Source organism: Contarinia nasturtii, unplaced genomic scaffold, assembly GCF_009176525.2.
Source record: "Contarinia nasturtii isolate CC-2019 unplaced genomic scaffold, AAFC_CNas_1.1 Cnas_scaffold_350, whole genome shotgun sequence".
Taxonomy (NCBI): Eukaryota; Metazoa; Arthropoda; class Insecta; order Diptera; family Cecidomyiidae; genus Contarinia; species Contarinia nasturtii.
The window spans coordinates 3,178,655-3,203,389 of record NW_022197705.1 but is presented as its reverse complement, the minus strand read 5'-3'; the positions used below and the strand labels follow the sequence as shown (position 1 = coordinate 3,203,389).

Below are 24,735 nucleotides of genomic sequence, written 5' to 3'. Positions count from 1 at the left end.
CAAAAACACATATAAATTACCAAATTAGTTTGAAAATTTATTGCAGTTTGAAGTCAAACAGTCAGAGAGATAGCAATAGTAGAGTAACAAGAACAACAAAAAAAAAAGACAGTAGTGATTATCGTCCGGCCATACAAATGAAGAAATAAGCCATAAAAACCTCGCGCGATACGATTGATGGGTGTCGTGCGACAAAATCGTTAAAATGATCATAAATGCCAAATTAATGGTGTATTTATAGTATATTTTTTGTATTCTTTAAATCATTATTAGCGATTAAAATAGTAATAAAATTAAAATGATAAAAACGGCGACCAAACGGCAGTACGTACACAGTGTTCAAAAAGAGGAAAAAAGAGAGAAAGAGAATCAAATGCGATTGAATGTAAATGGGAGACAGACATTTAAAAAAAACCATTTTATATGTTGTTTGTGTATTATACGGTTCAGCTCGTACCGGACCGTTGAGATTTCGAACAAATGAAATGATAATGGCATTGAAAATGCTCAGAACACAGAAACACACACATAGACAGTGAATGCATTGAGTGCCAATGGCGGCACTATCGTTGATGCAACCAAAAGCGAAAGAGCGGGAGAGGCGAATAAAAGATATTTATGAATGTAAACAAGAAGTAAATATGTCGTTTTTATGATTATTTTTATGGTATTTTTATGAGGTTTTTTATGTTCTCAATGGGCCGCGCTCGAGCGTTCTTACTTACAGTGACAAATATTTCCGATTTTTGTTTGAAAAAAAAGAGGAAGGATAAAGCCATTCATATTATGGTATCGTCGATTTCAGTTTCATCACACAGTCACTTCAAATAGAAACAATCAGTTCAACAGAATGTAACGTCCATAAACGATCATTTGCCACAAAAACATTCAACAGTTTGTTTTGTGAGTGTATTCGCAATTGATGATAATCAAAACAGTTCATTTTACTACTTGTCTTTATGGTTTATGAAATCCGTAATGGAATTTAAGAGTGCCTTTTAATGGAACATAAAATAGCGGTGGAAAGGTCATAAACAACCGATTTAACAACAAAAGGCATATGCACACAATTACGGCATCATGCGTACAAATGCTCATATGAATGAATGGCTCCCACTCAAAATATAAACACAAGTATTTATTCGCCAGTAGAAAAAATATTCAAACAGAACCGAATAGAACAGAACAGTGGCAATCTGTTGAAAAGCAGAGCAATCGAATATACATAAGAACACTGTGCGGATCTATTTCGAAAGTGAAATGTGAAACACATTAAATTTTCTGTATTTTTGTCGTTATGTTTTACGATTATTATTTTTATGGCTTGCCCTTGGCATGGCCATAAAACAAATGAAAATGTCTCTGAAAATGGATCAGAACGTAGATTGTCTATCATTTCACTTGTTCCGCAACTGATTTTATGACCGAAACGATAAAATTAAATCCTTAAATACCACTTCGCACAACCTGTTGCTGAACACATACAAATTATATGTGACACTTTATAGCATTCTTTTTCGAACCCAAATGCAATTTCGGACTTGATATTTTGTTGAGGTTGACACATTTTATAAGCGTGCGGAAGTGATTACAGCTCAATTGAAAAGAAAGGACCATTTCGCTTCAAATAAAACACTTGAAGTGAACTGTTCATAAATCTTGGCGGGATAGAAAAAAGCTCAAAGCCTGTCAAAAGTCAACGAACTGATGAACAGTATGGATATCAACCCTTAACTAGAATGAACACTGTGACTGTGGATGAACGATGTGAGAGTGTGTGAATATGATACGCTGTTTTACCGACGCTGCCTTGAATCAAAGTGGTGTTCATGTCCTTGGATGAAAACTCGACTTAGCTGAGAACATAACCAGTGTTCATTTTCCATGTGATACGCGGTATGTTCATCGAAACACCCTTAGCTGAGGGTTGCCTTTAGAGGTTTTCTAGAAGCTTCACAAAACTTGACAAATTCGACGGCGACGGTTGATTTTTTCTTCTCTTTATATCCTGTCGAATTAAACACTTTGAGTGCCATTGTTGTCATAAAATCCCCAATTTTTTTCTACGTGAAGCAAAAAATAAACGGAGGTGACAAACAACATGCATCAAGATAAATGGAATTGGTTTCAAGCACGCAAAAATCATCTTTTGTTTATACATCCAAATGTGTAAAGGTCATAAAAGTAAATTGCACCGGGAAAAAAGGTGCAAAAAAGTGTAAATGATTGAGCGAGGAACCGTGCATACTTTATGAAAATTACTAGAATTATTGAAATTAATTGGCATTGGAAGCCACAATATAAATTAATTATGACGCGTTTCGTGCATTCCCATTATAAACCAAATGAAACAAAAATGAAGCAAAGAATGCACTTTCGTTGCGGTCAATGATTATATTATTCAGAATGGGATATTTTGCTTATTTTTTTTGCATTATTATACATCCAAAGAAAATGTTTAATTCATGTGAAAAGATGATATCATGTCAATTGTGCCATAAATGCCACTGCAATCGCGTATAATTTGGTCATTTGCTGTGTTGATTATTGGCATGTAGTATGAGTGTTTGTGTATACTGAATGAAGCGATTTCATTGACTTTTTACAGTTTTACACTTCCACGAGAAGTGGTTAAATGACAGATTTGATTGGCTGCCAGCCAAAAATAATTTGTCCATTTTTGTGTCTTTTGCTACAAGCGAAGCCAACATTGAATGTTGGACATTTTTTTTCGAGGATCTAGAGTTGGTTCATATGCAAACGACCAATCTTTTAATTTCAATATATAAAAAAAATTAATTAACGTTACGAATCGTTAAGTAAGCACACATAAAAACGCCAATTTTGATTGGAATTTGAGTGAATTTTCTTCATTTTGATAGGTGTATTAAGTCACTTGTCGTTGTAAAAATTACAATATTTTTACCATTATGAAGAGCGAGTGTGTGACAGACGAAAAAAGAGTAGACCCATCAGACGTCTGGTATGTTTTGTAGTTTTTGCTCATTTAATTTACTGCATGAATGAATTGCACTTTGAAATTATTGCATCACATGTATTGCGTTTGGTTGATGCGCGCAGACAGCGACCGAGTGCACGACCAAAGGTAGTAAATAAAATGAAAATGAACCTGAGTAAACAAATGGCAAGTGAAATGTACGAAATGTTTGCATTGGCTCAAGACATTTTTCAGCCTCTATTTGAATGATTGCCGACACATGTATCCTGTTCCAGTTTTGCTCCGGTCGGTTTTTTTCCTGCATGCACACATTGAAGTCTGTCATTTCGAACTGAATAAATGAACAGAATACGACAGTTCTTCATTTTTTTGCTCTCCTTTTTTTTCCACAGAAAATTGCACGACAAAATTAAATGAGCCGAGAAGAAAACAGGGAACTGAAGAATTCATTACAAAAATTAATAAATTCATAAAAAATGGTATCGGAATTAACGCTAAACAGTTTTCGTCAAAATGTTTGGTATGTTTCGCTTCTAATTTTACCATTTTTCAAAAAGAGCTAGATTCAAAGGATTCAACAAAAAGTTGTTTTTCAAACAAAATGAAATTGTAAATCCGATCGCAACTATTTAACATGTTTAAAATTGAAATTGTTAGTTTGAAATTGAAGTAAACATGATGGATATCACTTTGGTCCGAAGCACAAAAAATGTACTAACAACGCAACTTCGAAACGATTGAATGAAAAAGAAGCACATTATGCAAATTTTTGATGAAGCAAAAAACGATGTTTTTACTTTATACACACAGAGACACACACACACAATCAAAACAAACTTTTGTGAATTGAAACAGCAACATATCGCAGCAAAAAAAAAAAGATCAACAAACAACATCGAAACAAATGAAACAAAACAAAATAGTTTTTGTTTGCATTTGTCGTTCGTTTGGCGCGCCGAAATGCTGCATGAGAGACAGAGATATTTAGTAACAAATATAAAACATGTCAAACCTCATTTGTGTATGTGGAGCGTTTGCATATCGTTTGCGAATGCAGTATGATTTTTTTCTTCTCTTATTTGCTCTTATGAGAACGAAAAAAAAAATGAGCGCAAGAGAAACTTTGGCCGGGAGTTTTCGAGAGATTCAAAATACTCTTTGAAATCAGTCCAAAAAGATACACTCAACCACAAGCGCAATTCTCGTAATAAACGAGCATATTCAAATTCGAATAAATGAAGACGAACTCAAATTTATGCATGCGCTTTTGCAAACAAACCGTATAAAATCGGAAACCGAGAGCGACAGAGACAGAGAGATTATTTGCATTGCACTTGCAATAACAAACTCTTGGAAACTGGAAGAACGAACCGTGCGAACGAATAAACGAACGAATGAGCAAACCATTTTTATTCTCCATTTTTCGGGTTTAGAAAGCAGTCGAAGCTTAACGATTTGATTTATTGCCACCTATATTATTCTGTTTCGATTGTTTGTGCCGTATTACATTTTGCAGATAAAATACAATATCAAAACTCTCTGCGTTCCAGCAATCGTCTTGTCTCACAACATTTGTTTCGCATACACTTATTCTCTTTTGTGACGATTTTTCGTGAGTCTCATGCCAAAATGGGCATCTTCATTCGTAGTCGTCTCTCACTCGTAAAATGCATTTCGATATCATTTTTTAAAAATTTGTTCATTTTTCCTTTGGGTTCCATCATTTAACTCAAAAAAAAAATAGACGAACTAAAATATGTAATATAGATTTAAAAAAAACAACTCAAAACGGATACAAAAACTTCGATTACACAATATTCTCTACGACTTGAAATATCGTTGTGCGAACGAGTTTGACTGTTAAGAGAAATGGCGGAGTGGATGCGCGCAAAATACAACATCAAAAATGAAACAAGTTTCGGTTAAAGATGCAAGTAAAACCATAACAATAAAAATGGAAAAGAAACAAAGTTAAAATTGAGTAATGCACATAAATATTGATCACGATGCCCCATGTCTGCATTGATTTCAACAGGAAGATAGATGAAATGCATCCCAATAATATTGCATTTAAATGCATCGTACCGAAATCAAGTCATTTTCTGTGCAGTTCATTTTTTGTTTGGATTGTGTAGCGCTCGTTCTACAGATCACAGCAAAAAAAAAACATTCGTTTGGTGTTGCGTTGTGTATACAACTGGCGCAAGAAAGAAAAAAATCGATCGTTTTCACGATATGTCAAATGCATACACGCACGCACACAACTTGTGTGAGAGTAACTATGTACAACAAGCCGACAAATATATTATTATTATTATATTTCCATTATCGTCTTATGCAAGTTGGTTTTGCACACTATTCGATTTATTTGCGCGAAATGATGTATCGTTATGTCTATTTCTCGTAAACATTCACACCGACAGATACACCGGCAAATAATATAACCAATAAAACCATTTTATTTGGCGAGCCGATTCCGCTGCTGATGCTCTCAGCGTATTTGCAAATGGATATTATTGGCTGCAAGGCACACACACCGATCAATTTCTCTTTCGAAAATAAAATGGAAATCTTCGAGAATTGGTTCTGGGGCCTGTTTCTCTTTTTTTCGGTTGTTCTTTCTTTTCTCGCGCGCCACGGACAGTCTTTAATGTCCAGATCAAATAAATTTTATGATAAATTGGTAATTGTTTGTGTGGAAACCGCAAAAGAAAATTGCCTATTGCAATTCGTTTAAATAAAGAAATAAAAGTTGAAACACAAAGAAGTCTTCATTTTTGTTGTTGTTCATTTGGTCGTTATCATCGCAAAGAGCAACGCGCCTCTTCTTTTTCGTCTTCAAGAATAAAAGACTGTTGCTGGTTTCATTTTTCACAGCATCACTTCCTACAATGTTACGTTTGTGTGCTTTTATACCGAGAAAGATGCATATCACTTTATCCATTTATTATTTATAACTTTATTAAAAGTGCTGAAATCGATTCGCCTCTTTTTTCCCTTGTTGTTTTGCAACATTTATTTCTCTTATCGAACACAAATAATGGGTTTGTTCTCAGTTTATATTACGTTTTTTTTATTCGTTCATCACACATTTTGATTGGAATTGTCAATGGTCCGACATGGATTGATGAAGACATATTTGATTGGTATGTATTTGTGCTTTTTTCGTGTTTTTTTTTTTTTTTGAAAACATCAAATAAACGCTCTGTCACTCATAAATCTTACAATTGGCATTTAATTTACATTGAACATTATTGATTTCAAAATTGAATTTGTATTGCGACGCAAACGAAGCACGCGCAATGAAGCACACACACACAAACAATGGCCACGATAAAATATACCATTTCTCCCCATTCACACACAATCGTAACTTTATGGATGACACTTTATTCGAGCAAGTATATTTCCTTTTTTCGCTTCTCAACTCTCTCTCTCTCCCGCTCTATCGCTCACGCTCTTGCTTACAAATGAATGTTCTTCATCATGAAGAATGTATTTGTGGCGCCATTTATTTTCGTTCAGACGCAACGTGCTTTGAAACTATTTCCACGTTTTAATATGACCAATGTATCCAATTTGAATAAGAACATTTAAAATGTAGGGAAACGTTCGATGATTATATTATCGAATTTAATTTGAAGTCCAATGGAAATGATGGTACCCGAAAAATTATGTGAATTTCAATGAGATTTTTCATTGAAGTTTCATTTAATTTTTCGAACAAATCGTCAGAGACAAACAATTCTTTTTCGATTGTTGTTGCCCAAACGTAATTTATTGGTTTACAAAACTTTGTAATACGAAGTGAATTGATGCGATGGCTAAATTATGCACAGCAAGCGAATATTGAAAGTTTTATAAGCTGAAAGCGGAAAAATGGTCGCGTCATATTTATAAGTTATTAAAATCGAATAAATTTCAAAAGGAAGATTCATTTGCAGCTGTGAATATTCGAAAGGGGTGTGTAACCACCAATGGATGGCGAAGGGTTTGGGGGGAAATGTTTGCCATAGGTTTGCATAACAATATTCTGAGTTCTGAACACGCATAAACTTATTAAAAATGGATTTTGTCGAGTTCTTCTCGGACTAAAATAGAATGGAAGAATATATATGAATGTACACCGCAATGACGATTTCGCATGTGCAGTGTAAACAAACATTCATCATTCGATTTGCATCTTTGCAATAAATTTTCATTAAATTCATTTTAATTCTTAATTTGTCTGTCTAATATTTTTTGAAATGTGCATTAACATCACATACATACACGAGCTTATGATGTGGTACGTGTGCTATGGGGCTGATGCGCATCGAGCAGTAATGTTCATACTTTTTTTCATACACCATCGAACAACAACAATAATAATAATAATCAACGCAAAAACATGCATACCTCTCTGTCTCTTGTTTTAACCGAAAAATCATTAAATATTCAACAAAAGAACCACAGCCAGCTTCGTGTATGTGCTTCAGCTCACTCACGCGGCGGTATTAATAAGCCATATTGCCGTTTATTATTTAAATCTGACTCTTCGTTAATATTTAAAATGCAATTTCCAATGAATTATTAGTTGTCGCGGCCATTGCAGAAGCAACAGCAGAGTTAACGGCTCGCATACTCATCATCATAAATTAATGCAAATCTGGTAATAATAGAGTGAAATAAATTCCTTTTTTTTTCAAAAGCGAGAATCAATAAATGCACAAAAAAGAAGTATTGTTCTTGAAAGTCTTCCGGAAAATCACTTGTAAAAAATTTCATGTTTTTGTAAGCCGTATGTGGGCGGGGGCAAAAGTGTGCTTGATAATTCGATTGAGTGCGAGCAAAAAGTGTCTCGTACCATTAATATTACAACTGTTTGGGGGCGATATTGATTTTTGTTTGTTGAGGTCTTTTTTCTCCTTCAAAATTGTACTCGCTTATTCATTTGGAAAGTATGAAAGAAGGTCAAAATACACGGGACCCAAACCAATCTATTCTGGTATTTGTACTTTCCGTTTTTATCTATTGTCTCTCTGTGTGTTTTGTTAAACGCACACATTTTCTCTCCATAAATCATTGATTCATACTTCCGATTTTGTTCGCACAAACACACATTTTTCGAAGCCAAGGTAGAGAGACAAGAACGATAGAGAGAGAGAGAGAGAGAAGTGACTACACAAAAAATAAATGGTCTCTGCATTTAATTCACTCTTCTACAATCGTAACCACACCGGAACGCCAGAGTGCAAATACCGTTTGCAAAAGAAGCTTCACTTGCAAATGAATCGAAATGAATGGCGCAAAATCTATTGAATGCCAAAAGTTCTGTAGTGCGATGTGTGTAAGTATGCTTTTTGGGTAAGGTTATACCTTTGATAAAAATTCTTTGTTGCCGGAAAATCAACTCGCTGTAAATAATAATTCTGTTTTCATCTCCTTTGTTTCGCCCATAACTTTACGTTGCCAAATGCAAACAGTGTATATAGAGATGGATTTCGATGTGTTTTCCTTGCCGATTCTATAACGCATTCAAATATCATCGTCGTTATGCTCGAATGTACTTTTTCTACTAACCCAATGTTACACTTCTTTTTTGTGTGTGTGCGTGTGTTTTGGCCCGCCGTAATGTCATTTTCATGAATGTAGAGCATTTTCAGAATGGCTGAAATCAAAGTAAAACAAAAAAAACTTCCAAAAATTGGGGCGATTAACAGATTCAATGAAAAAAAAAATTTATTTCAAGTTTTCATGAATCACGTACATCTTCGTTCGAATCGACTCGACATACTGCTGTCGACTCTCTTCGGGAATATATATTCCATTAGATGTGTTCGTGTTTAAGTCACTTTGTTGTTATTCTCTTTTTGGTTCTATTTTTTGTGAACATTTCAAAAGAGCAGCCGTTATTTTTCCCTTTAATTTCTTAATAAAGTGTGTATGTGTGACTGTTTTGCATACGGATGGAGCAAAACTACAACGCACTCCATTTTCGTGCCGAAAATCCAATAATTCCTATTTCGTTTGGTTTCGCTACATTCTTGCATACCATAAACATTACGGGCACACAATAATATATTAAATAAGCGATTAATCAATTCGGTGAGGTGAAACCATCTACAGAGAAACTACACGAAACAATTCACAGAGAAGAGGAAAAAACATGCCTTTGGAAAAAAAAACGAGGAAGGAACGACCTAACGAACAAAATACAGCGCTTCGCACACAAAATACTGTAAATATCCATATATTAAAACCGGTTACCAACGAGAGAGGAAAAAAAACGTCAAATGTTTTTGTGGCACACACGAAAAAAAAAGACACAACGGCAACCAATACAACGACACTCCACCACACAAAATTTGTTCTATCGATTATATTATTGTACTCAAAAACTACATCAAAATTGAAGCCACCCAAATCTGCCAACACTAAACATGGTGTCTTTGGAATTAACGTCTCCAAATTCGACGTAGAATAATGCATCCGAAAAACGGTTGCTGTTGTAAATTTTGTAAAAAAAATCAGAAAGAAAGTTAAATTTTAACACAACAATTTCAGAGAAAAAAATATATCGGGGCTTAAAAATATAATGCGTTTGATTCTACAATTTGAACCTAGATTTGAACAAAATTGATATAGTTTCGTAAAATATAAAAAGCGATTACTATTCAACAATAAACAAAACTAAACTCAAACGGGCCAAACTCCAAATCCGTACAGCGGAATGTTGACTTATTCTTAGCCAAGGGAAATTTTGTCGGGTTTCAAAACTATCGATAAAGAAACAACAAAAAAAATTCTGGGTTGGAATTTTTCAGGGGAACAGCACATTCTAAAATTATATAATCACGTAGCATGACTTTTTTCGTGTTTATCTGTGTTTTTTTTTCGATTTTTGGAACGACTTTAGATGAGTTTCATTTTCACTAAATTTAAGACGCTTGAAACGCAATACCATTTTCCTCAAAGAATCATACTTTACGAAATACATTGTGATGTCGCATTTTTGTCTCCGAAACCTCTGATTTATGCTAATTTAAACGAGGAAATTTCATCATTTTGAATAAAAAGTTAAGAAATTCGTTGTTTGCATTGACTGAGTTTTTACCTTCGTCACACAATTTTTGAACAGTTACTTCGATTCTATCAAAACCTAAGAACAGTGCACCTGGCAATGTCCGAATAAAATCTAGATTTCAAACTGAAACACGCGTATATAAATAATTATTTGGACTTTAAATTTAACCGAAAATCGAGTGATTTGCTGCCGTGGCTGTGGCTGCTATTGCCGCTGCATCAGCCAAAATTGACCAGGTTTAAATTAGATTTACTATTTGATTATAATTAGAATGTGGTCGAACAAACTGATGATGATTGTGGCGGTACTTAGTGAAACCGCAGATGGTTGTAAATCAACATGAAAATTTATGAATATCAAAAGATAAATTAATAAATTTAAAATTATATGCAATCCGATTTATACATACACACATGTATATAAATCGTGTTACGCTTTTTTTTTTCATCTCTTCAATTCTCTGTGTGGTTTTATTTATTTCATATATATTTTGTATACCATATAGTGACAAATGTAAGCGTAAAAAGCGCTGTGTGCGCCGAAATAGGCAAATAAATAATGACACAAAATGTATGTGATTACATATATACGTTTTTGATAATGCTAAAAACGAAACAATGAAACTGAAAAAAAAAAATCGTCATCCAACCGAATAATAGCGCCATAGAAATATCCAGCGATTTGGCCTGTATAATATCGGATGGTCTGTGTATTCAGAACGTGTGAATACATACAAAAGCAATAAATAAATTAATTAAAAAGCGGTAAAACAAAAACCTAGGAGACATTTTGCGCACGAGAACCCATTTGGCTAAAGCCTACACAACAACAACAACGAAAAACCTATGACGATGATGAAAAAAAGCCAAGCGCGACTTTCTCTATTTTGGAGATATCTCATTATTTTAATTAAAGCCAAATAACCGCCGTTGATTTATTGTTCACAACATTAATTATTTTTCATTCAGTTGGGTCGGTGTTTTTTTTTTCATTTCAGTTTATTTTAGTTCGCGTGTGTTTTAGTCGCACAAAATAGAATGCCATCGCATAGATGAAATGAGTGAATTTCATTTTGACCATTTTAATGAAATGTCAAACATATATTTCGGTTTCATAATAAACTGTGTCATTTGAACGAGATGCGGGGATGGATGCGCAAACATTTTGTGATGGTCACCACCAATTTATGATCATCAAATGAAATTCCAATATGAAATATTTTTACATTTTGAAATGGTATTTCAGTTTCAATAATTCACGGTAATGTGGTCGTTTTTATTTGAAGCGTCCCATATCAATAGGCTTGGCTCATTCAAAGCGAGAGAGATAAAACTGTTTTCACTAGAACAGATGATAGAGTCTTTGCTTAGGCGCCAGTCAACTTTTCTTTCTCCATACACTTATCGATGAATTAACATTTACTACAAGTTACACACATCTGATTCCGCCGCTCGTTTGTTATTCACAAAGAAAACGAGAAACATGTATCTGCGCTGTCGATATTTGTAATTCAATCAGCTATAAAGTTTGTTTTATCTTTTAAATATTGAATACAACGGCTGAATTTCAATTACTTCAAACGTTTTATGACTATATTTAACAGTGCGATTCAATTCATAAAACACACTTCAATGACCGATTGATTCGTAAATGATCGGCGATTAACTAATGTGAATGGATTTTTAATGGTGACATTTAATGTTGAATCAAACGATGACAAGATATTTTTTTAAGACATTGTTTGCATATATTGTTCAAAATTGAATTTTGGATATTTTGATTCATTGGAAGAAGTAAAAAAAAGTCGCCTTTGAAAATTGAGCTATCGTTCATCTTTTGAATATAATCAAATTGAATCATCATATTTTTTTTTCATTTGAATCATTCAAGTTTCCAATTAAGATATGAATCAAATGAAACAATCTGAAGGATTTTTAATACATCGTTCATATTCATGAGGGAAAAAATTACGTCATATGAACAACGGAACATCGGATGACAGAAGTATTCAATTAAAAGATTTACCAAAACGGGCACAAAATTAGAGATAACTTCAGCAAAATAATTTATTCGAATTGAACACGTAATTCGAATTACAAAAAAAAAATGTTGAAACTTTCGATTTTCTTCGCCCTTCAAAAGACACAAGCACTCACTTCATGAATCATTTTGTTCATGTTTTCTTCATATTAGCACTTCGTCACATTGCGACCGCATCTTAATCAATCTTCAGCGAAACGGCAAAGTTTTTCTGTCACAAAAATTAAGTGATAAAAATCCAATGAAATTCAACAAAGACAAAAAAAAAACTGATCTCATACATCAAATGGTTTGGAAACTGGAATTTTTGATGCATGCACAGAAAATGAGAGAGAGAGGGAGAGAGGAATAAATACATATACGACCATACTGTCGAGACATGAACGAAAAGGTTGACCTGAAGGTGAATTTGGTTAAATAAGAAAGAAGTGCTGAGTAGTAGATGAAGAAAAAATCGAGCGCGTACAGAGTCTCGCAAGACGAAAATGAAAAAGGCCGAAAATTAACAATAAATCACTGTGAGATACACCTTAAATCATATGTGTCAAAGAGAAGACTCTACATCTACACAACCATATTTAAAAGTGGTAACACATGATTCTCTCTCCTCTTGTTTTTTTTTGTGTGTGTAATTTTTTCGATACACATTTTTTTGTATTTTTTTGTTTTTGTTCTGTGTTTGACTCCTCCCTGTGATCGCCACACAAACAGGTCATGATTTATTCAGACTGTCAAAGTAACAACAAGATGTATTTCGAGGATTTATTTCTCATCCAAACGAGATTAAACTTTTTTTTTCTTTTGATTTTGTTGCTTGTTTGAGACCGAAACAGACGAAACAAAAATAAAACAATAACGAAAAAAAGAATATTCTTTTTTGTTGAACCAAAATATAACGAATAATAAAAAAAACCTGCAGAAGAGATGAATTTCCATCGAAATTCCATGGTGTTTATCTTGTCTCGGCTGTGATCTTATGGATTGGGTCGGGAACAGCGGTAACACTGAGAAAAAGCTGCATTTTAATTTGAATTTAATAGAAAATAGTTAAAATCAAGTAAAATTGGTAGAGCCAACGAGAGCCCTGGCAATCAAAAATTTGTATGCTGTGTCGGCTGCGCGCTCATCGCTGTTGTTGTTTTCGTTGGTGATGTTATTATTATGACTTTATCCTGAATCATATGTTCTTTATTCGAAATAAATTGCCCATATGGTGTTTCAGAATATTACTATCTGTATGCGTGTTCCATATGTGTATTTGTATAAGAGATACAGTACGATGCACTCTTTGCTGCTATCTTCTCTACCAATATCGCACAACATATTGCGTCTCACATCACGTAATGCCATATATATATGGTTTGGTATACATGTGTGTATGTGTGCGTATTCAAACAGCCATAACTCTCTAAAATTTTCAAGTGAATGAGAAAATAATGGCTTCTGATAGTTTTTCGGACAAATACATGTGTGCGCAGCAATGGAAGCCCGCTATATGTACATGTGATATATATACACACATAATTTAGGCGTGTTAAGAATAGACTCTTTAAAATGACAGCTAAGCAGAACCCATCATTGTGTATCGGCGTACAGTATTGCATTAATGGCTGATACAACAGTGCGTATGTGCGTGTGTGTACCCCGCGCGCTTAACAAAAGGGAGAAAGATGAAACATTTTTTTGTTCGTAAAAGGGTCGACCGATACAAATATATTCCGTTACAATAGAAAACGCACATCGTAAATTGTGCGCACACAGAAGACGGATTTATTGGGAGAGAGCATCTGACTCTGACTCACACTTGAGCAGTGGATTAAAAATGAGTTCGGGTTTTCTCTATCGCCATTATCCTACACACACACACACACTGACACTCACAAATATGGATTTCAATGGCTGCATGACTAATACATGCTCGTCGACACATGTTATCCTTTTGTCTTTCTCTTGATGCCGTACCACACGGTGTTTCGCTAATTTTCTTCCATTTAGCCAATGTTGTGTCAACAGTAAAATAATCGAGAGAAATTTAAGAATAATTTCGGGTTTCAATTGAAAATTTGTGCGTTAATCCATAAATTAATGAGCAACAACACAACCTGAATATTAATACAATCGTCGTTTAAATGAAAAATGCCAATTTCAAGCGAAAGAGAATCCAAAATGGATTTTTAATTCATTGTCGCTTGTCGGCAATTTGTTTTAAATCCTCATTTTAGAGAAAAGATATGTGTATGTAACTATTACACAATCGAAATGCTAAAGATAGGATTGCATAAAAGCTATTCTTTAAAATTGAGTCATAAATCAATGTATTTCTATCTCTCAATTTCATGGTTAAATAATTTTTAACCGAAAGTTTTTCTTCTTTCTCGAAAATGTATGCTCACTTTCTACCGTATGATTTTACAGTGAACTAGTGCGTATTTATTCGAATTCTATTTGAATTTTCAATTTGGGGCCAATGTTTGTATTTTATTACGGTATTTATTGCTTGAGTGGCCACATTTGTAATGTATTCAGAAAAGAAAGGAACGAAAGAAAAAAAATTGCCGATTGTAAAAATGTGTGCCGTGTGCATTGAAGCATATTTACTATCGTCTATATGGAAAATGATAGAGTCAGAGCCGAGTTTGGCTGGTTGGTTGTACACAATTTCAAACATGCATAAATTCGATGAGGCTCAATCGATTTGAAATCTATTATTTTGCTATAATCGAACTGGTTTCCATGTGAACTGCAATATAATTTCAAAATCGAATTCGAATTTGTTCGGGTGCTACGAGGGGGCTTAGCCATTTGCGACTTCATTTAAATGCCATATCAAAAGTGTTTATACATGTTGTACGTATGTATATTGGTACAATTCATATGTGCGTTTCTTTTAAATTTAAATCCGATCGAATTTAATATTTTCGCTATCGGATACGAACGTCGCCTTCAGCACACTCACTCTTATACAAACTAGCGCAAATGCGCCCCAACCATTCGCATATAAATTAAAATACATTTAATTATTGTTTGACACTTCCGTCTTGCACACAAAATACTGATTTATGTACTAAACGAAAACGTAACGATTTTCTTCGATGAATTCATCTTTCGCTTTTGGACGATTTCAAGCCATCAGCTTTTTTGCCGTTTCGTTTTCTAATCAATTGGTCTTCTACATCGGATGCAGATCACTATAGCGAATCAATGGCGTATGCACACTCACATCGAGACATCATCGATAAATCTCCGTTTTTCTGACACCCCGAACGCCGTTTGACATATCACCCATAAGGATATGCGAAATTTAATGGATGAAATATACATAAATGTGTTGCATAAATTGAAAATGCAATCTGCATTTGCTCACCCTTCTTTTGCAGCAAACATACACAACCTTTTAAGAGAAATAACAAGCGCATCGTCGAAAAATTTAGATTTATGTACAATTTATTTTGTGAGCGAGCGAGCGAGTGCGGGCGAACGCTTGCTCATATCCGACAATACTTTAAAGCTGAAATGGATATGGAGTACATTGGGCGTTGCTCAAAAACATGGAAATATTTCATTTCATTTGTCAAACATTGACTATTAATTTCCTCACTTCATCTATATTGGCGAGAATGGGAAAAAAACCAAAGCGGACAAATGAAGGACGATTTAATACACTTACAAAATGGATGCAATCAAACACATCCTTGAAATTGGATTTTTAAAAAAAGTTGAGTGTTTGCGAAATAAAAGAAAATGCAAGTGAATGCATTAATCTGAAATGAGTAATTTGCAAATTTCCACTTCACGCGCCCTTACACACCGAATTCATAATGTCGATTTTGAAATTTAAATTACCGCGACAAAATGCATAATGTTCAGGATTTTTTTTTTTCGTGCCGCCGCTTTTCATTTACCTGCCACCGTTCACGTTTTAAGCGAATGCAAACAAGCTTGCTACTCATTTTAAGGAACGTATTGCCACAGAATTATGAAAAAAAAGGAAGAAGATTGTGTGAAATGTAACGAGAGAGACGGAAAAAAACGGCAAAACGTACGTATATTTCAGATTTCATTCTTTTTGTTTGGTTGAATTGAACATTTTTCGGTCTTTGTGTGTTTCGCATCGATTGCACTCGATTGTCCCACATGTATGTATATTCGAATGTGGCATTGCTTTGGGCCATTTTTTTTCAAACGATAAGAATTTCTCCTTTCTTGTTGCGTTTGTCTGATTGTGCCGATTACACGACACCAATTTGTTCTTGTATTGCTATATCGAAGAGGAACATAAAAAAAAATCCGACACCACGAGCAGATATGTGAGGTTGCACGCGAGAATGCAGTTTTTATTATAGACTTCGCAAAGTATTGCAATTATCAAGCGTATTATTATGGCATTAGCTTGTGAAATGGATATGATATGTTCAACAGACACTGTCAGACAGGGAACAAGAGAGAGAATGATAGAGCGACCACAAACAACAATAATTACTTATACTATGAAAAACGACCAACACACACACGCTCAAAGAATGGAATAATTTCGAGCGGGAGAATGTTAATTTTTACTATTTTCCGTTTTTTTAGTGTATTAATCCAGGGCTGCTCAGAACTGCAGACTAAATTTTCATCCAAAATCAATATGGGAATGTTTCGGCAGAAATACTTTTTCGCTCTCCCAGCTGAAAATATAGTCTGCGGTTGTTAGCAGCCAATGGATTATCGCTGCATTTTTTCTACGTTGGTTGGTTGCCGGTTGGATGGTTCGGCGCGTTTGTCGAGTGCATGTTTTTGGCGAATGGTGGATAAAAAATGCAGCGCCAAACAGAGAGGCTAAAAGAGGCAAGAGTATGAGGCAGCCAACAGCAGCAGGAAAAAATATGATTTATTATTTAAGTTCTATGGAAATTGCATACGTGTAAAAGTCATTTTGAAAAAAAAAACAGTGCTGCTTGTATATATGGAAAATGTTGTCAGTTCATTTTAGTTGTTGTTGTTTTTCTCTTCTTCCTCCTTATATATCTGTCTCATGCTTTAGTTTGTCATGTTGAGTATGAAACTTCATTTGTTATATGAGTTTGACTAGAGTTTTTTTTCTGCTTCACTGTTGTGTGACAATCGAAAACTTTGGAAATTCTGTGCACAAGTACGAACAACGAAAAACGAGCAAAACAAACCGAACTGAGTATTCTATAGTTGTTTCCACATTTTTACGTCAATTCTTTCGATTGCACAATATAGACTTTCTTCCGTTGAGCATTTTTTGTTGTTGTTGTTGTTTCCAAACGAAATTGCAAAGATTTTCATTTTTTTATGGTTCTTTAAATGGTGCACGTTATGTGCAGGTATACACGAACAATTTTCTCAAAAACAAAAAAAGCAGACTTTCTTTTTTTTCTGGTCAATTCTCTTCACTCATAAAAACATGCATTGATACTTGTTTCAGGGGTGAAATGGACAAAAACTCAATATTTTTTCTCCATAAAAATGAAATGAGGTAATAAAATATGGCAATGAAAATTTGTCATATATTTGCTTCATTTCACTTCTTCGGCCTTTTCACAAAAACAAACATATTTAACAATAGAATTTGTGCACATTACAGATGCGTTTCGTTTCGTGTTTTTTTTCTCCTCTCTACTGCATTTTCGTATAACAATGCGTAATTGATGCGCTCTTACACATTGTTTTTACCGTCTGACATGGTTTTCTCTTGCTCTACGTGTTACGTTCGACTTTTTTTTTGAATATATCTCTCTTTCTCGTTGTTGCAATATTATTATTTTTTTTTTGCAACGGCAAATATGTCCTTGACGATTGTGCAAAGACACAAACACCATACGATCCACTTGGTATGTATATTGAATGCGAATAAAGATAACGATTTCTCCTTCATTCTTCTGGTTCGTGCGAATTTTCGTTGGTTTTTTTCTCTGGTCTCTTTATTGTATTTGATTTTATTACATCTTCGCATTAAGGACATTGTTTTGTCGATTCGGCACCGATTTGCAACAGTTTCGCAACAACAAACATCACATTCATCGTGTTCTTTGGGACGGAATTTTTTTTTATCTCGATATTGTCGCAATAGAGAATGTATTCAATGATATGCCTATATTCAACTATCTGATTCTTATGCAAACTGTAAATGGGTATCAAGCAAATACTTTTTTGACTTTTGTACTGTCTACCTGAAGCCGAAAATCGACGAAATGGCGCGACGATGATATTGAGCACTTTCAAATATCTACATATATTTTTAAACCAATTTTAAAATATCCTTTTAAAAGTCATAAATTAAATAAAACAAAGTGTTGAATTTGTAACAACAGTGTATTTTTAATCGATTACCTCATAATAAATTATCGAAATGTGAACAAAATGAAAGATTACACACATGCGAAAATGAAAATTCTCAGCTTAAAATTGAGCAAAAAATATACGAGCAAAACGAAAGAGAAAGAAATGTCATTATTGATGGTGATGACAAGAAAAGAGAGCCGCTCGCGCACGAGAAATTTATGATCGTATGGAAAATTAAACGTCCATTAAAAATGCAATAAAGAAATGTAAACATCTTTAATAAGTACATAAGTAACAATCGAGCGACGCGCAATTCACAATTTTGTTGCGGCAACAAACAAACAGAACAGAAAGACAAAGATTCGAGAATTACAGGCAGAAATAAACAAACCGAAATAAGTAATGGTAACAAAAAACATGCTTTTTTCCACATTTAAATGAGATATATGTATATATATCATAATATGAAATTGAACCACGGGTCAAAGTCGTGATGTTCATTTTGCACTTGAAACAACAATTTCATTTCGTTGGCGATGCCTTTTTTGTGTGAGCATCGTGTATTGTAAAAAATAGCATGTATTCGATTTTCTCGCTATGCTGAGACAACGCAAAAATGACCAATATATAAACTTGTTACGTAAATCGACACTGATTGATTCAACAGACGGATCGGCGTTTTAATGACATTCATTGCTGGCAATGATATAGAGCTGTTTGATCGGAAATCAGTTGAAGTGAAACATTACTTCAATGAAGTTCATTTGTCAATATAAGAAAGAGTAATAACTAGTCGTGATTTAGTTTTTTAAATATTTTCTATGATGAAGAACTGAGAATGAATTTATTTCTTCTTTGCAAGAACTTTTATTTTTGTATGCAGATATTGATTGGGACTTTATTTCGAGAAGTAAAAGTGTTTTTTCACAAATGGCCGAACCAAATTCGTTTTATATGCATCATCCAACTTGAATTATCCCATTTACAAAATCCGTGAATAATGTTGAAACCATCATATTGCTCTTCCCATTGTCATTTGTTGTTTAAAATCATTTTTAACTTGATTAAGTGTGGTCATTAATCGAATGGCCAGTTGCCGAGTGCATTTCATAAGAAATGGAGAGAACGAAACAAATGACACACACCAAAACCAGCCAATTGAAATAATGTGTTTCGAGTGCTCAACGATTCAGATATATTGCCTTTGGTCGAAGAATAATGTGTGTGCACCATTATTCTTGTGGTCGTTGGTGTTTTTTTTTGTATTTATTCACATTCTGCAGGTCCTTTTAATGAATGTGCGTTGTTGGCGATACTTAATCTCACACTTAATATGTGAACAAATTAATAAAAATATAAACCAACATGTAAAATGAAGAAAGAACAGCACCAAGCAAGCAAACAGAAAAAAATGTATCGGATGGAAATGACATAAGCAAACACTTTATAAATTGTCGTTAAATTCAATGTATTTATCTCTGTCAAACAGTACACATGCATACACAATGTTGAATGAAAAATGAGCGTCGAATGATGCGACTATGGCTACGTGTGTGCTGTTTTGTCCATTGCGCGCGGCGAAGCCATATTTAGGCGGTTTTTATTTGTTTGTGGTCGTGACTCTCTCACTTCTGCAATCCTCTGCAAAGTTGATTCTCATGTCACTATTATCAATGTTCTGGCCACATGATACTTTTTTTTTCCAACTAATCGAGAGAAAAAAATTCTGAACGATATATTGCTTTTTCAGTTCTAGCCAAAGAGATTAATAGATTTTTTAATCTTATTTTTTTTTTGTATATGCCAGCCAATTTCGCCGCAACAAAAGAGCCTCGGCCATCAATTGATAAACTCTCTTTATTCGCTCTCTATCCCTCTCTCTCTCTCATCCTCATGCGCCCAGCACTGAGTGATCGATCTTTTTAATCACCTCACTTTTAAAATGTTAAATCTTGATTGCTTTTATGCATGTGTGAGCGAAAAGGATTAGGACCTTTGTGATGCATGATTTATGTGAACACAAACTCTTTTTATTTTCTTTATTGAAATTAATACTTTTTCAGCCATTTCTTTATCGTCTCTTTCCGTTGAGGACATTTTGATTTGAATTTCTTTCGTTACACCACAATTGGTTGAATTCACTTCATCCATTTCGTTCTGCGGTAAGAAATTGGCTTTTGTTATATTTCGTCTTTCCATCGTATTTATTATATTACTTAATGTGGCGTATCGAAAGTGTTTTGCTAATTTCAAGCAATCGAAAATACGCATTGCATAGAATCACGTCACTCAATCTCTCTTTCGTCTCGACTACTCTTATGATTTTGGTCCCCCTTTCATTCTGTACATCCTATGTACAATCAACCTTTTCGAACTTTATATTCCCAAAGGGTTTTTACGGATCTGCAATCTGCTTGTATTTTGTCGTTCAATAAACTTGTGAATTGCCTACACACGTATTTCGATTCAAGTCACAATTCTCTGTGCAACATAATACGAAGCGAATCATTTGAACGCTAGAAATATTCAATGCAGACATTTATTTATTGATCGATTGACCACAATAGTGACGAAATCCATTTAAATTGAAACATATTAAATTTGAAAATGAAATGTGAATTTTCTTCAATAAAATCACTTCATTCAAAGTAAACATTTTTTTAATTTGTTAGAATAGCAGACGACCTTAATTTCAATTCTCAATTTATTTTTTTCAAGAAAGCTGAAAACACCAAACACTGATTCAACTTGAAACTTAATTAACCGCCGAGAAATGGTGTCGACAAAGTGAATTTTCATGTAAAATGCGAAAACTTTTTCGCAAAGAAAAAATGGCGTACAGACAAATTAAGCCAATAACAACAACAAAAATTATGCTGCACGCCACACCGTAAAAGCTTGATTAATTAGAATTTTGCGAAACGCATATGTTTTTGAGCCGAAATTGAAAATGGTGTAAATCATAAAAATGTATGTTTCGTGTATGAACATCTTTACGCGCCAAAAAGGAATTTGTTTTTCCAACTCAAGAACCATCCACTTGGTATAATACAAAGTGATTCAGTCAATTTTATAAATTTATTACAAATTCGGTTGAAATATGAGCGTCGGAGCATTCGGAGTGATTAAATGGATTAGCTTATAAAATATATAAGTCGACGGAAACATGCATAGAATTTATTCATCGAAAATTTACCAAGATTAAAAACTCTCCGTTGCTTCTGCATTATTGTTGTCGGAGCTAGGCCTTTGGAATTGGAATTGTATGTGTGTGTGCTTGTGTAAGTATATTGTGACTTCATAAATAGATTGAGGTTGTATTCCGAGATGTTTGGTGCAGATGATAAAATTATACATATTTTGCGTTGAGAGAGAGTGCGATGATATGAGCGAAAATATTTGAGGAGATTGTCATGGGCGCTGCGGTAGTCACACGCTCACCGAAAATCTATGCATACAAAAGTTTTTAACCAAATACCGCTCGGTACTTTCACACATGACATTATAATATAAATTTATTCTCATCCCGACGGGATAACTCAAAAATTATGCTTTTTTCTATATCCCTCTCTTTTGCTCGCATCGAATGTTTGTATGTGTATGTTTTGATGTTTTGTTGCTATTTCAGCTGGCGCTGATGTTGTTATTATCGACGTCATTCCTCTTCCTCACTCGCTCTTATCGTTGTTGGATTGTTTCTAACTCATATTCTACATGTCGTGTATTTCAAATAAAACGTAAATGCATATACGAACAAATTTTGCGTGTCGTTTGCTTCGCCCCAAAAACACAATTTAATTAAGGAAGACATGGATGTAGCATTAAAAATTGTTCTTGATTAAGACAAGATCTTGTTGACATGCAAAACAAAATCATAACGCATAAAATCTACATTTCAAAACCGAAAAACGGGTATTGTTGGCGTTAAGGGGCCTATATGAAAATTTTGATCACAAATAAAAATCTCTGGCATGAACGAACAAAATAGATGAAAACTAAACGTGTGAACATGTATCAAAGTATTTTTTTTTATTTTATTTTAGAACCTTATTTTTATCTCATGGATATACGAATGAAATCTGATATTTTCAACGAAGAAGATGAAGAAATTTAAATTCAAACTGAATTGAATGGTTGTTATTGAATAGCATGCAAAACCAAATGATCTAAACTTACCCAAAAATAAAAATCGTCTTGAATGTTGTCTTCTGTTGATTGCTGTTGTTCAATGATTTGATATTGTTCACTTCGAAATATGAATTCACTTGCTTGTTTATCAAAAAAGGTAACACGTAATTTGTTCTCGATTGCGTAAAATGATAATTTTCCCACCGATTTCAAGTTTAGATTTCGCACCGGAATTATTTTGGCGAATCCACACGGTTATGTGAGCAAACAGTCGCGTTCATACACTATTCAATACACTGTGTCTAAAATCCACCGGGGATTTGTAATAATCATGCGATCAACTGCAAAACACAAGACCATCAAATTGATTGCAAAACGTGCAATTGTTGCGATAAAATTCAAGAGTTTAATATAAAACAGTATCAGTGATCTGATTCTTGAAAATGTCTCTGTTCAAATCGTGTGATTCTGTCTGTCTGTCGGGTGATTAAAAGTAATTGCACAATTCAAGTAATAAAACTCATTCAAACTGTTTTTTTTATTGCAGTGAGAATGGTCTTTTAGTTTCAGTTCATCAAATTGGTTGCACTCGATGGAAAATGAGATGTTTCAATCTGTAACAAGGAAAATAAATGTTGTTTTCTCTTCCTCTCTTATTATTCTCACTCTTCACTTGCAATCATTTAATTGTCTTAATATTTATGCGTTCTTTTAAAATTTGAAGTACTTTGCTGCTCCAAAAAAAAAAATGGTATTTTAATCGTTGTGCTTTTCAATTATTTGTTCAAGATATGAATGTCAGGCATTCATTTATTGCAAAAATGACCAGATCGTTTTATCATCATTTTCCGGGAAAAAAAATATTATTGGTTTTTAAATTTATATTCGCTGATTTATTTAATTATTGCGGAGGAAAAGTTGTTGAGCGAAAAAAAACGCACAACATTCAAAAGAAAAAGAATCGTACGAAAACTGCGATCTCGGATATATATTGTACCGATATTTCGTTTCGATGCGCTGGTTTGTCTGATGAGATGTTGATTTCTTTACGACTTCTATCAAACTAAACCCATAAAGCATTCAATTCACAGTGTGATACATGTGAGAGTCGAATCGAGTTTGGTGTGCCACAGTTCCTCTCTATATACAAAATAAACCATACATATAACATAGCAGAGTATACACAAAGCACACACAACAGCAAGCACATCAGATGAAACAGTCTGATCGCAATATAGAAGAAAACGGCGAACGATGTGACTACGGCGTACACAGTTTCGAATGTAATAAAAAACCCTTAATCCTGTATAGTGCCGTACACCACACTGCTTCTCGTTCTTTCTCTCTTGCTCTTTCTCTCGATCGATGTGCATACGAAAAGCAGACGATACGCGAAATATAAAATAATAGTAATAATATCAACAATATTATATATAGTATAGTGGATGACGTTTATGGATGTATTGCTCTGTGTGAGCATAGAAAGAAAGAGAGCGCGTGTTTTGTACGGTTTTCTCGGAACGCTTAAATGTTTGTGCCTTTTTTCAAATGAAATGATATAGCACACGGAGTGAAAAGAACGAGTGCTTTTTTATACCATACACACAGCGTAACATATATTTTACAAAACGCCGCACCGAACAATTTCACATGGCATTTTCATGCCTTTCGGCTCTCTAACTTTCTTTTTTTTGTTGTTGTTTCTTTTGCTCGTGCGCCCGCAATTTTTTTTATAGCTTTCTTTCTCTCACTCATTTGCACCGTGTGGCGGATGAAAACGGATGGTCAAAATGGATTGTTTATGTGTTCGCTAACGAAGGGCCTACATGTGACTCTCTCAATTTATTGGTGTATTTGTGACCGAGACTACTGAAAACTATGATTTCAGGTACACCAATTGTGTGTGTATGTATGTAGAAGGGCGCGCGCGATGAAAAACAAAGTGGCAAAAATATAATTTAAGCGTGCACACACCACGTAAATGTGGAAAATTTGCATTTCACCCAAATAATATAAATTGTGATAAAATGAAGCTGGTTTCGAAGTGAAAATTGATTAAAATATCGATTTAATACCCACGATTAAAATTCTTTACAGAATTTGGAATATATTCAAATACGGGCATGTGTGTGTACGTATGCATAAAATAAAAGATGTGAATGGATAATGATAATTTCAATTTAAAACATAATTTCGCCATTCTATTGTTCTTATCAATTGGTTGATAAGCGCATTTAAGCCCAATTTAAAA

General features: G+C 34.1%; 1 protein-coding gene across 1 annotated transcript in view; it reads right to left on the bottom strand.

Annotated features, from left to right (window-relative positions):
• LOC116338328 (homeotic protein antennapedia) overlaps positions 1–23,532 on the bottom strand; it is a 118,840-nt gene extending 95,308 nt beyond the window's left edge. The window contains exon 1 of the mRNA XM_031763495.1: positions 22,533–23,532. The gene's annotated coding sequence lies outside the window, so the exon portion shown is untranslated. The remainder of the gene's footprint in view (positions 1–22,532) is intronic.
• Positions 23,533–24,735: the final 1,203 nt, after the last annotated feature.